The sequence below is a fragment of the Nicotiana sylvestris genome, chromosome 12 (genome assembly GCF_000393655.2).
Source record: "Nicotiana sylvestris chromosome 12, ASM39365v2, whole genome shotgun sequence".
Taxonomy (NCBI): Eukaryota; Viridiplantae; Streptophyta; class Magnoliopsida; order Solanales; family Solanaceae; genus Nicotiana; species Nicotiana sylvestris.
In genome coordinates this window covers 78602416-78613287 of record NC_091068.1, presented here as the reverse complement: position 1 = coordinate 78613287, position 10872 = coordinate 78602416, and the positions used below count along the sequence as shown (strand labels likewise).

General features: G+C 41.8%; 1 pseudogene; it reads left to right on the top strand.

Moving 5' to 3' along the window:
* The first annotated feature begins 9853 nt into the window (after positions 1-9853).
* On the top strand, positions 9854-9953 carry LOC138884466 (small nucleolar RNA R71; annotated as a pseudogene).
* The last annotated feature ends 919 nt before the right edge of the window (positions 9954-10872 follow it).

Genomic DNA, 10872 nt, shown 5'->3' with positions numbered 1-10872 from the left:
CTCACTACAAATGCAAACACGTGTTCCCTATTGCTAGACACGTATTATTGCTCTTTGTCTTTCTCTCATTTCTTTATTCCCATGTACATTGTTGTAACGGCCCGACCGGTCGTTTTGAGCTTTGGCCCGTTCTTCGGCGGTTTGAGTCCATGAACACCTTCACCTTAGGTATTATGACTTGTGCACATCGTCGGAATTGAATTCCGGAAAGTTCGGAGTTGATTTGGAAAGAAAATTCTCATTTCAGAAGCTTTAAATTGAAAGAATTTGCTAAGATCGGATTTTTGAGTAAACGACTTCGGAATCAGGATTTGAGGGTTCCAACAGGTTCGTATAATGATTTTAGACTTAGGCGTATGTTCGGATCGAGTTTTGGATGATCCGGGAGCGATTTGGTGCCTATTGTGGAAGTTAGTATTTTGGAAGAAATTTCATAAGTTTGGGTTGAAGTGCATTTCAGTGTTAGAAATGTCTGTTTGGGATTCCAAGTCTAGGAATAGCTCTGTATGGTGATTTTGGAGTTGGGAGCGCGATCGGAAGTGAATTCGGAGGTCCGTAGGTCATTTTGAAGTCATTTGGCTAAAGATAGAAATTTGAAGGTTTTTGAGAAGTTTGACCGGAAGTGGACTTTTTGATATCAGGGTCAAATTTCGATTCCGGAAGTTGGAGTAGGTCCATAATGTCAAATATGACTTGCGTGCAAAATTTGAGGTCAATCGGACGTAATTTGATAGGTTTAAACATCGAAAGTAGAAGTTTGAAATTTTAAAGTTCATAAAGCTTGGATTGGAGGTCGATTCGTGGTTTTGGCTTTTGTTTGATATGATTTGAGGCCTCGAGCAAGTCCGTAATGTGTTTTGGGACTGGTTGGTATGATTGGTTGGGGTCCCGGGGCCCTCGGGTGGATTCCGGGTGGTTAACGGATCGAATTCGGAGTTTGAAGAAGAGCTGAGGTTGCTGGTTGCTGGTGTAACCGCACCTGCGAGTCTAGGACCGCAGGTACGGAACCGCAGATGCGGCCCTAGGGTCGCAGATGCGGTATGGGCAGAAGAGAGCTGGGACCGCAGATGCGGTCGTTTGGTCGCAGATGCGGGACCGCGTCTGCGGTAGAGAGGGCACAGAAGCGGAATGCGCTGGGGAGCCCCGGACCGCAGAAGCGGAATCTGGTCTCGCACCTGCGGAACCGCAGAAGCGGTCAGGAGACCGCTGGTGCGGAAACTGCTGAGGCACTGAGTGTCTTTAAAATCGGGGGTTTTGGCTATTTTCCTCCATTTTTACTCTTGTTGGGGCGATTTTAGAGAGCTTCAAGAGGGGAATTTCTTCATCAACAATAAGGTAAGCTAACCCCACCTATCTTGAGTTAAATACATTGATTATGTACGAATTTGAGCATGAAATTTGTAGAAAACTTGGGGGTTGAGGGAAAACCTAGAAAATTGATATTCTTGGAATTTGGCCACGATTTTGGGTATGGAATTAAGAGAAAATCATATATTTGAGTTTGTGAGTTCATGGGTAAAGTTTATCTTCGAAAAATTTCGGAATCTGAGCACGTGGGCCCGAGGGCAATTTTGTCAACTTTTCGATTGGGGGTTAGGAATTGCTATAAATTGGATTATTATGAGTACTTGAACATATATTAATGGATTTTGCATAATTATGGGCTAGTTTTGGAGCGTTGTGCATCAATTTAAGTTTTCGAAAGAGCGTGGAATGCCGGTTATGGATCTTCGGAGCGAGGTGAGTCTCCTTTCCATAAGTGAAATAATTGGTTATGTGCTCCTAATTATGGGGGCTACGCACGCACGAGATGACGAGAGTCCGTGCGTAGCTGCTATTATGCTATTGTCCGGGTAGTCTAGGACCTAAATACATGCTATACTTGGAATATCTGCAATCTTATTGACATTTTGATTTTCTTAAATCACATCAAATTAGTAAATGAATTTCTAAAAAGGATTAAACTTCATTTTTCTCTAAATTGTTAAAAGAGAATTGGTTTTCTTTGGGTAATTGTTTCCTGATGACTCCTTGATTGATTGTCTGTGCGTGTTTAAATTCTGGAACGGGCCGAACGTCTCGTCAGATTAAGTAGATGCATCTATGGTTCGTGCCGTTCGACCCTCGGCAATGCACAGTTTAAACATTGTTGGATCAGGTCGTACGACCTCGGCATGATTTGCGCATGCTTGTATTGCTTGCCTTGAGACTTATGGAAGTTGTTATTGCCTTTTCCCGACTTAAGAATATTTGTACAAATGATGAAAAGGAATTTGGAAATTTCCTATAAAAGAAAGAATTATTTACTTGCTTCAGCTATTGAATTAAAATCATGTTTATAAAAATCCACGATTTAATATATTATTGATATATCATTACTAGACCACTAGTAAGTGTCGAAGTTGACCTCTCGTCTCTATTTCTTCGAGATTAGACGGGATACTCGTTGGGTACACGTTGTTTTCGTACTCATACTACACTTCTGTGCATTTTTGTTGCACAGGCACATGCATCTCTAGTGGCCTAGTGAGCGTAGCAGCATGATTGATACGGAGACTTAGGTGAGCTGCATTTCCCGAGACGACCCGCAGCTAGCAAGTCTCTTTCAGATTACTGTATTTATTTTCTGTCCAAATTTGTATTTCGGACAGCTGTTGTATCATATTGCTTCCTAAAAATAGCTCATGCACTTGTGACATCGGGTTCTGGGAAAGTTATGAGGTAGTTCATATTGACTTCTTGACATGTATATTTAATTTGAACTGAGTATCTTTTACTAGTAAAAATTGAAGTAAAATCAAAGTTTTTTTCACAATTGTTTAAACGAGAATTTAATTAAGTATTTATGGTTGGTTTGCCTGACAGCGGTGTCCGACGCCATCACGACCCTTAGTGGATTTTGGGTCGTGACAACCTGGTATCAGAGCACTAGGTTCCCTTAGGTCTCACGAGTCATGAGCAAGTTTAGTAGAGTCTCGCGGATCGGTACGAAGACGTCTGTACTTATCTTTGGGAGGCTACAAGGCTGTTAGGAGTACTTCCCTTCTTGATTCCTCATCGTGCGATTTGATTCCTTGAGGCTTATTCCCTTGTTTCCTTCTTACTCAGTCTTACGCGACGCGAACCACATGTTATAAATCGAGAATTGAAGAATTGTAATGGTACTACAGATGTGGTGCGGGATGTTCTCCCGGTATAGTTGGTTGGGCTATTATTGTCGCCTTGTGGAAGGATATTCTATTGTTTCAGCTCAGTAGCGGTACTTCTGAGAGCTCTGAGGCTAGGCGCAAGTTGTCATGATTCCTATGAACGATTGTTCCATGCTGTTGTTATGATGGTAGGATGTTTGCCTACGTGTCGGGGCAGTGAATGACTTGAGGGGAGGTTTAATCAGTGAACGATCCAGAGATTTGGTATTTTATTCCTGGAAGGGAAAGGCAATCAGACTAAGAATGTTCCGATTTGGGTCGATGGAGTAACGAGACTTGGTATTTGCGAGCGTGGTGGAGTTTTCTTTCTATGATGAGGCGTCGTTGTCCTTATGGAATGTACCAGGTTCGCCGGTGATGTGAACTTCTGCAATTCGCCCTTTGGGTAGAATATTGTGAAATGGTATTGGAGAGACGACTGTTAGATATCACGGGGTGCGGTGGTTCAGGATTGAATCAGTGTTCTTAATGTCGACGGTTCGAGAAAGATGATCCTCGGAAGGGTTTAAAAGTGAGTAGCGGCCTATTGGTTCAAACACTACCAAGTTAAATTTTGGTCTAAGGCATTGGCTGAGCAGCAAAGGATGAGGAAGGATATGTGGAGAGTGTTAGGCGATGGTTAAAATTTCTAGAAGGCCAAGTATAAGTAGCCAAGGTCGAGTAGTCGATTAAAGGGGTGAGCTCCACCAAAGTAGGAGAGTGGTAGAGTTGCATATGGGCTTGGTGGTAGTATGACCACGCGCCTTGAGGAGAGTCTGGAATGAATTGGGAATTTTAGAGATTGGTGATTGGTGCCTGCGGATTTGAGTTGAAGCATGGGCCATTATGCGGTGGAAGATTTAATATAACGGGAAGGAGCTGCTTGAAATGAAGAAGGATACAACATAACTTTGAATTGGAAGGATGTTGCCGCATATTTAATTGATGTCCACGAGGGGTGAATGGACTTGTGCAGCTAGAGGGTGAGCTCAGACTCAGGATGGGTTATTGATGCCGTAGTGATTGTTTTGAAAGATGTCGGTAAGTGATTTCCACAGGTGGGTTATTCCCTGTGAGCAGGTTAGCGGTCGCGTGGTTGGCGAGGCTTCTGCGAAGAATTCTATTGGTTATTCAGAAAAAAGAGCAGTCGTGCGAATGTGGCTGATGATTCAGAGTATAAAAAGGGGTTTTACAGAAAGATTCCGAGAATTTTTGCGGTTGATTATGCATGGTTATGTCAATAAGAGATAAGGAATCCTGGTGAACTTCAGAGTTGGGTAATGGTGGCTTCAAGCTAAGTGGGAGAGTCTCACCGCCTATGATTGGGTTGCATGGTTAACTACTTGCGAGATTTCTGGTTACTAGTATATTGATGGGTTATTTCAGCTACGGGAAAAGAATATAAGTGGTAATTTGAGTAAAAGAATTGTTAAAGGTGTTCTATGGTTGGCCTTGTTGGCTCATGTTCAGACTTGGGGGAAGGATTCAGGATTTGTGCTTTGTATAGATGCGGGTTCCAAGGGAAGTGATTGTGCCAGGTGTTTCGTCAAGAGGGTGTTCATGTGCTAGAAGATTCATGTAGTTGATTATATTGAGGGCCAAGTCAGAGTGGGTGGCTCTCAGCAATGGTCCTAGTGGATTCAAAGGGGTAAAGTGTGGAGCCTAATGATTTCGAGCCTTATGTACAGTTAAGAATCAAGCTTTGAGCAGCTTATGAGAAGGTGCCCAGAATGCTCTATAATGTTTTGACTTGCAATGTAGCATTTGGGAAGAAAATGAGAACATGCTTTGGATCCGTAGTGGAATTATCAGAATGGGCATACCTATTGGGGATGGGAATGTGTGCACAAAGGAGGTATGAAATAGTTCGTGGGATTGGAGACAGCGTGGTCTCGTGATTCAAGGTCACTCGGAATGAGTGCGGATGGAGTGTGTTATGTGTTGAATTGAGTTATCCTTATTTCTAAGACAATCACGGATAAATCGGAAGGAGATAGATTGGTTAGCCATAGTTGAATTGGCAAATGGGCGGTAGTGATCAGATCAAGCTATGCAAGTGATTTGTGGTGGTACGTGCGAGGCTTGATGGCCACCATAATTGATTTTATTCAGAAGTATTCTACTGTTATGGCCTGTTATGTGTAGGTGGATCCCGGAAGGGCTATGGTGTCTTAGACCACTACTTAGAGATTTGCACATTCCACGATTATGAGAATTCACCTGTGTGTTGCTATGGTTCTCCTGAAGTGAGTTAAGTGAAAAGTTTTATATGATGAAGTGTTAACCTATGAGTGGTTCCGAAGTTATGATGAAAAATGTGTTCCATCGTATAGTGGCATGTTGGGTGCAGTGAGTGGCATGGAATTTGGAGTGAGGATAAAGGTTCTAGTTCGGTGTTGACAAGGATGTCACGAGCGCGGATGAGCCGGAAAGGAGTTTCGATGTTTAAGGTAAGTTGGTATTGTCTTCAGCATCACCTGAGATCAGTGATTTATGAAAAAGGCTTTGCACCCTGGTTAAGGATTCTTAATCGCTTTTCAGCGTTAGTGTGGCCGATGGTTTAGGTGTACTGACCTATTATTTGTTATGGTAGGTTGTGGGAGCGTCTCCCACAGGAAGATTGTATAAATGTGGCATGTAGTCACTTTATTGATTAAAAATTTAAACCAAGTATGAAAATTGTGGTGATATCGTCAATTTGAGAATTTATGTCTGGAGGGCACATGGCTTACTGAGTTGTGGACTGTGGATGATTACTCCAGCCATGATGGTAGTTCTCGGGTGTTATGAGAAAAAGGGGAGTTATTATGGACCTTTGAAAGGTTATTAGCCTAGTTTAGTGCGATCAAAATCAGCTTGAGGTCTGTGGATGGATTTAAATGTGAATATGGGCCTTATATCAGGCTGAATGTGTTCATTTCAGCATAGCGCTCCTCATGAAGGAGTATCCAGACATTGAATGTTGTTTCGTCGTCGGCTATTTCATGTAATATTATATTGTGCCATGTGAGCTATGAGACGGCTTGATAAATTTCTTATGTGTTGATGTTATATAAGCAGGATGGCTTTCGAGATTCAGATCGTATATCGCACCTTAGTGGCGCTTGAGTTTTGTAGCTTATGGTGCTATATGTCTCCCCAGTGATAGAATTATGCACTTAGTGTGCTTGTGACTGATATTCGGTATTTTATCAAAATGAGCAATCTAGCTCGGAGTGTATCTCCTTATGTGAGTTTCATGGGTGGATCGGGTGGCACGCCGCCATGGTTATGTTGTCTGGATCGGGTGGCACGCCTCCATGGTTATATTGTCTGGATTGGGTGGCATGTCGCCACGGTTATGTTGTCTGGATCGGGTTGCGCGCCGCAACAGTATGATGTTGAGTACAGTTTTCTATATGCTATTTTTGTATGCTTTGTTTCCCATTTTTCTAAGGAAAGTCCATATTAGTGCGTGAGTTGAGTAGTTCCTTCCAAAGTTCGTTTTCTTTTGTATCCCTTTTGAATTGTTAGCCTATCGGCACAATGCGGCATCATATGAGGCTTTCGATCATGTCCGGGGTGGCTTATTGCCTGAGCAGTTCGTACTGGGTGAGACGAGATCATTGGATTTAGGATCAGTGCAATCTGCTTATATGAAGTATGTTAAGGTACTAAGACCATTATTTGGTTCAAAATAAGGTGATGGTTCTTTTCAGGAGTATATGCCCAATGATTTGTAGATTCGGTAGTTGGTTATGAATTTCTACACATCTCTTCCGTCGTGGCAGTATTGTAAGAGTTAGAGCAAAACCTATGTAGGTCATGAGGTGCAATGGGGGCATCAGGTTCGTAGAATTTCGACTATTATGCTCAGAGAATGTTATTGTGGTTCTGTGAATAAAGCGGTGCAAGGTGAGAATTCGGCAAAGGTATGCAGTCATGTTCTGGTACATCGTGTAGGGATTTATACGGTGTTCTTGTATTGGGAGCAGGCCTAGTAAAGAATTTCGGATGTTGAAACTAGGCTCTAAGGCTCATTTGTTTGAATAAAAGAGAATATCTTTAGATTTGCTCGAGCCAATGTGCTCAACTGAGTTGTGGTGGCACGGGTAGGTGCACAAGGTGTTTAATTGTGATTTCAGACGACTCCAGCGCAGTTCTTAGCACGTTCGAGGACGGACGTATGTTTAAGTGGGAGAGAATGTAACGACCCGACCGGTCGTTTTGAGCTTTGCCCCTTCTTCAATGGTTGAGGCCATGAACAGCTTCACCTCAGGTATTATGACTTGTGCGCATCGTCAGAATTGAATTCCGGGAAGTTCGAAGTTGATTTGGAAAGAAATTTTTTATTTCAGAAGCTTTAAATTGAAAGAATTTGCTAAGATCGGATTTTGAGTAAACGACCTCGAAATCAGGATTCGAGGGTTCCAGCAGGTTCGTATGATGATTTCAAACTTGGGCGTATGTTCGGATCGAGTTTTGGATGACCCGAGAGCGATTTGGTGCCTATTGTGGAAGTTAGCATTTTGGAAGAAATTTCATAAATTTGGGTTAAAGTGCATTTTAGTGATAGAAATGTCCGTTTGGGATTCCGAGTTTGGGAATATCTCCGTATGGTGATTCTGGAGTTGGGAGTGCGATCAGAAGTGAATTCGGAGGTCCGTAGGTCATTTGGCTAAAGATAGAAATTTGAAGGTTTTTGAGAAGTTTGACCGGAAGTGGACTTTTTGATATCGGGGTCGGATTTCGATTCCGGAAGTTGGAGTAGGTCCGTAATGTCAAATATGACTTGCGTACAAAATTTGAGGTCAATCGGATATCCCCCACCCCACATATAAATATCCCCCACCCCACACTTTAAGTTGTGGCATATCCCCATGGAACACAATTAAAAAGCATAAGGTAAAGAAAACTTCCCTGAATATCTAATCGGGGTCTGAGTCGAAGTCGGGCTCCATTCCTCACGCCCGAACTAATGCACACATCCATGCAGACAACTTCTTCTCAACATTCTTTAGGTACACCCTACACTTATCTTTCTCACTCACTGCATCCTTCTCTTTCGAGCCTTTTACTTTCCACTCAACACTTGCAGCTACTTTGTCCTTTGCACCCCCTTTTCTACCTCCATCTTAAAAGTCACAGTTTCCCCACTCACTCTAAGCATGAGTTTTCTCTCTTATATATCTAATATAGATCTTCCCGTCTCTAATAATGGTCTTCCTAGGATGAGGGGATCCTCCTTGTTTTTCTCCATTTTTACCACTATAAAATCCACAGAAAATACAAAATTATCCACCCGAACTAACACATCTTCAACTATCCTCTCAGGTATTAGAGTCGTTTGGCTAGCCAGCTGCAACGATATTGGTGCAGACCTTATCTCTCCAATCTTCTTCTCTAGTTTTCAGTAAATAGATAAAGGCATTAAATGAATTGAGGCAACAAAATCACATAAAGACTTATCGAAATTAATAGTTTCTAAAGAGCAAGGTATAATAAAACTCCCTGGATCTCCACACTTTTGTGGGAGTTTATTTTGCAATATCGCGTTGCAATGCTCTGTGAGCTTGACCATTGAGGTCTCCTTTATTTTCCTCTTGTTTGTCAGGATCTCCTTCAAGAATTTAGCGTAAGCCGGCATTTGTTAGAGCACTTCTGTTTTGTAAATGGTAAGTTTACATGAACCTGTTTCAGCACATCCAGAAATCTCTCAAGCTGCTTGTCCAACTTTTCTCTATATAGATTTTGGGGAAAAGGTAAACCAGGCATATGCTCGCTCCCCTCAAGTTCCTCCTTTCTCGAATTTTCTCCATTCTTCTTTTTTCAGCTTTCGTCTAGCCTTTCTTTTTCTTATCATCATCAATTTTCAGCTGCTCCCCACTTTCTTTTTAAAGTATCACATCTTTCTGGATCGGGGTAGGATCTTTCAACACCTGCCCACTTCTCAAGGTTACAACATTCATCGTTTCTTTGGGATTTCTTTCAGTATCATCTGGGAGAGTTCCCGAAACCCACTCATATAATATTGTTGGAATCTGTCCCACTTGCTTCTCTAAATTTTGAAATTTCTTCCCCATGTAATTCAAATCTTTCATCAGTTTTCATAATGAAGGCTTTCATGAGATCTTCTAGACCATGATGATTGGGCTGTTGTAGCTAAAACTATGGTCTCGGCCGATTCATAAAATCAGGAGCTCTTTGTCCCTGGAATCTGGGATTGTTTTGTTGCCATGCATTTGCGGTTCCCCCAAATGAACTCCATGAAAAACCAAGGTATTTCTGACCCATTGCATTAAAATTGTAATTTCCTACAACATTCACTTCCTCAGTTGAGGCTTGACACTCATGACTAGGGTGTTCTCTTCCATATATATCACAAACTGCATGAGGCTCACTTTGTATCGTGGCTAAGGTCAAATTCCGTATTTCTTTAGCCATAGCATCAAGTTTTACCTGCACAAATGTATTAGCATCAACTTGGTGAACACCAGTTGATCTTTTTCTTTCAGCACTCTCAGAGGGCCACTGATTTGCATCTTCAAATAACTCATTAAGAATTATAACTATCTCTTCTGGAGTCTTCTTCATCAACGGGCCTCCGGTTACATTGCTCAATGTTCTATGCGAGGCCCGTTTCAAACCATCCCAAAAGTCTTGGAGTTGCATCCAGAGTTCAATTCAACTATGTTGACACTTTCTAACTATTTCCTTAAACCTCTCCCATGCTTCAAAAATAGTTTCAGTCTCTTTCTGGCAGAAGTTGATTTCTCTTATAAACTTGCCCGTTTTAGCTGAGGAGAAATTTTTTGGTCATCTCATCCCATGTTCTAATAGATCTCGTGGGCAAGCTTCGAAGCCACTGCTTTGCATCACCTTTGAGAGAAAAAAGGAATGCCCTTAAGTACACTGCATCTTATGACACCCCATTGCATTGAAAGGTGTTCAGAATCTCCTCGAAGTCCATTAGATGTGTGTTTGGATCTTCGTTCATCTTTCCTCTGAAGACACAACAGTTGTGAATAGTTTGAAGTAACCTTGCTTCTACTCGAAATTGTTAGCTGCAATTAGAGGTGGTCTAACATTTGATAAGCCTTGATTGTATACCGGTCTAGCATAATCGCCCAATGATCTCCCAGGCCCGGGAGCTATATTTCTGAACTGGTCTGCAGATAAGGGTTAATTTGGAGCAATTATCCGAGCCCTCTCTTATTCATAGATAATTTGTGCATCTCTAATAACTGCTTGCTCAGTATCCCGTGCAGCTTTTTTTCGTTGTTGGGCTGCCTATCTTGCAGCCAAATCTATATTATCATCACCGTTTCCCGCCATAATTTCTTTGGTTGAGGATTGCCCAACCTTTTTTGATGTCTCGGTGAGATCTCTTCCCTTCCTCAAATGTCACAGTTGTTTTTCTATCTCTAGCTCGTATGGTAGCACTTCTTTCGTAGAAGCTCGAGTCATGCACCACTCTTAACATGTAACCTGTGCACAGTCAAAGAAGACCAAACGTAAAAAGAAAAAAGAAAATAAAATAAAAAGAAAAAATTTCTGAATTTGCACTACAAACTATTTCAAATACTATTGATTGCCATGCCAAAATTTGACGATGCAAAACACACACTTAAATTATGCTCGATAATCAAATATAGTATAGTATAATATCGTGTCCACAGGGATTGAATTTAAACAGTATTCTCGT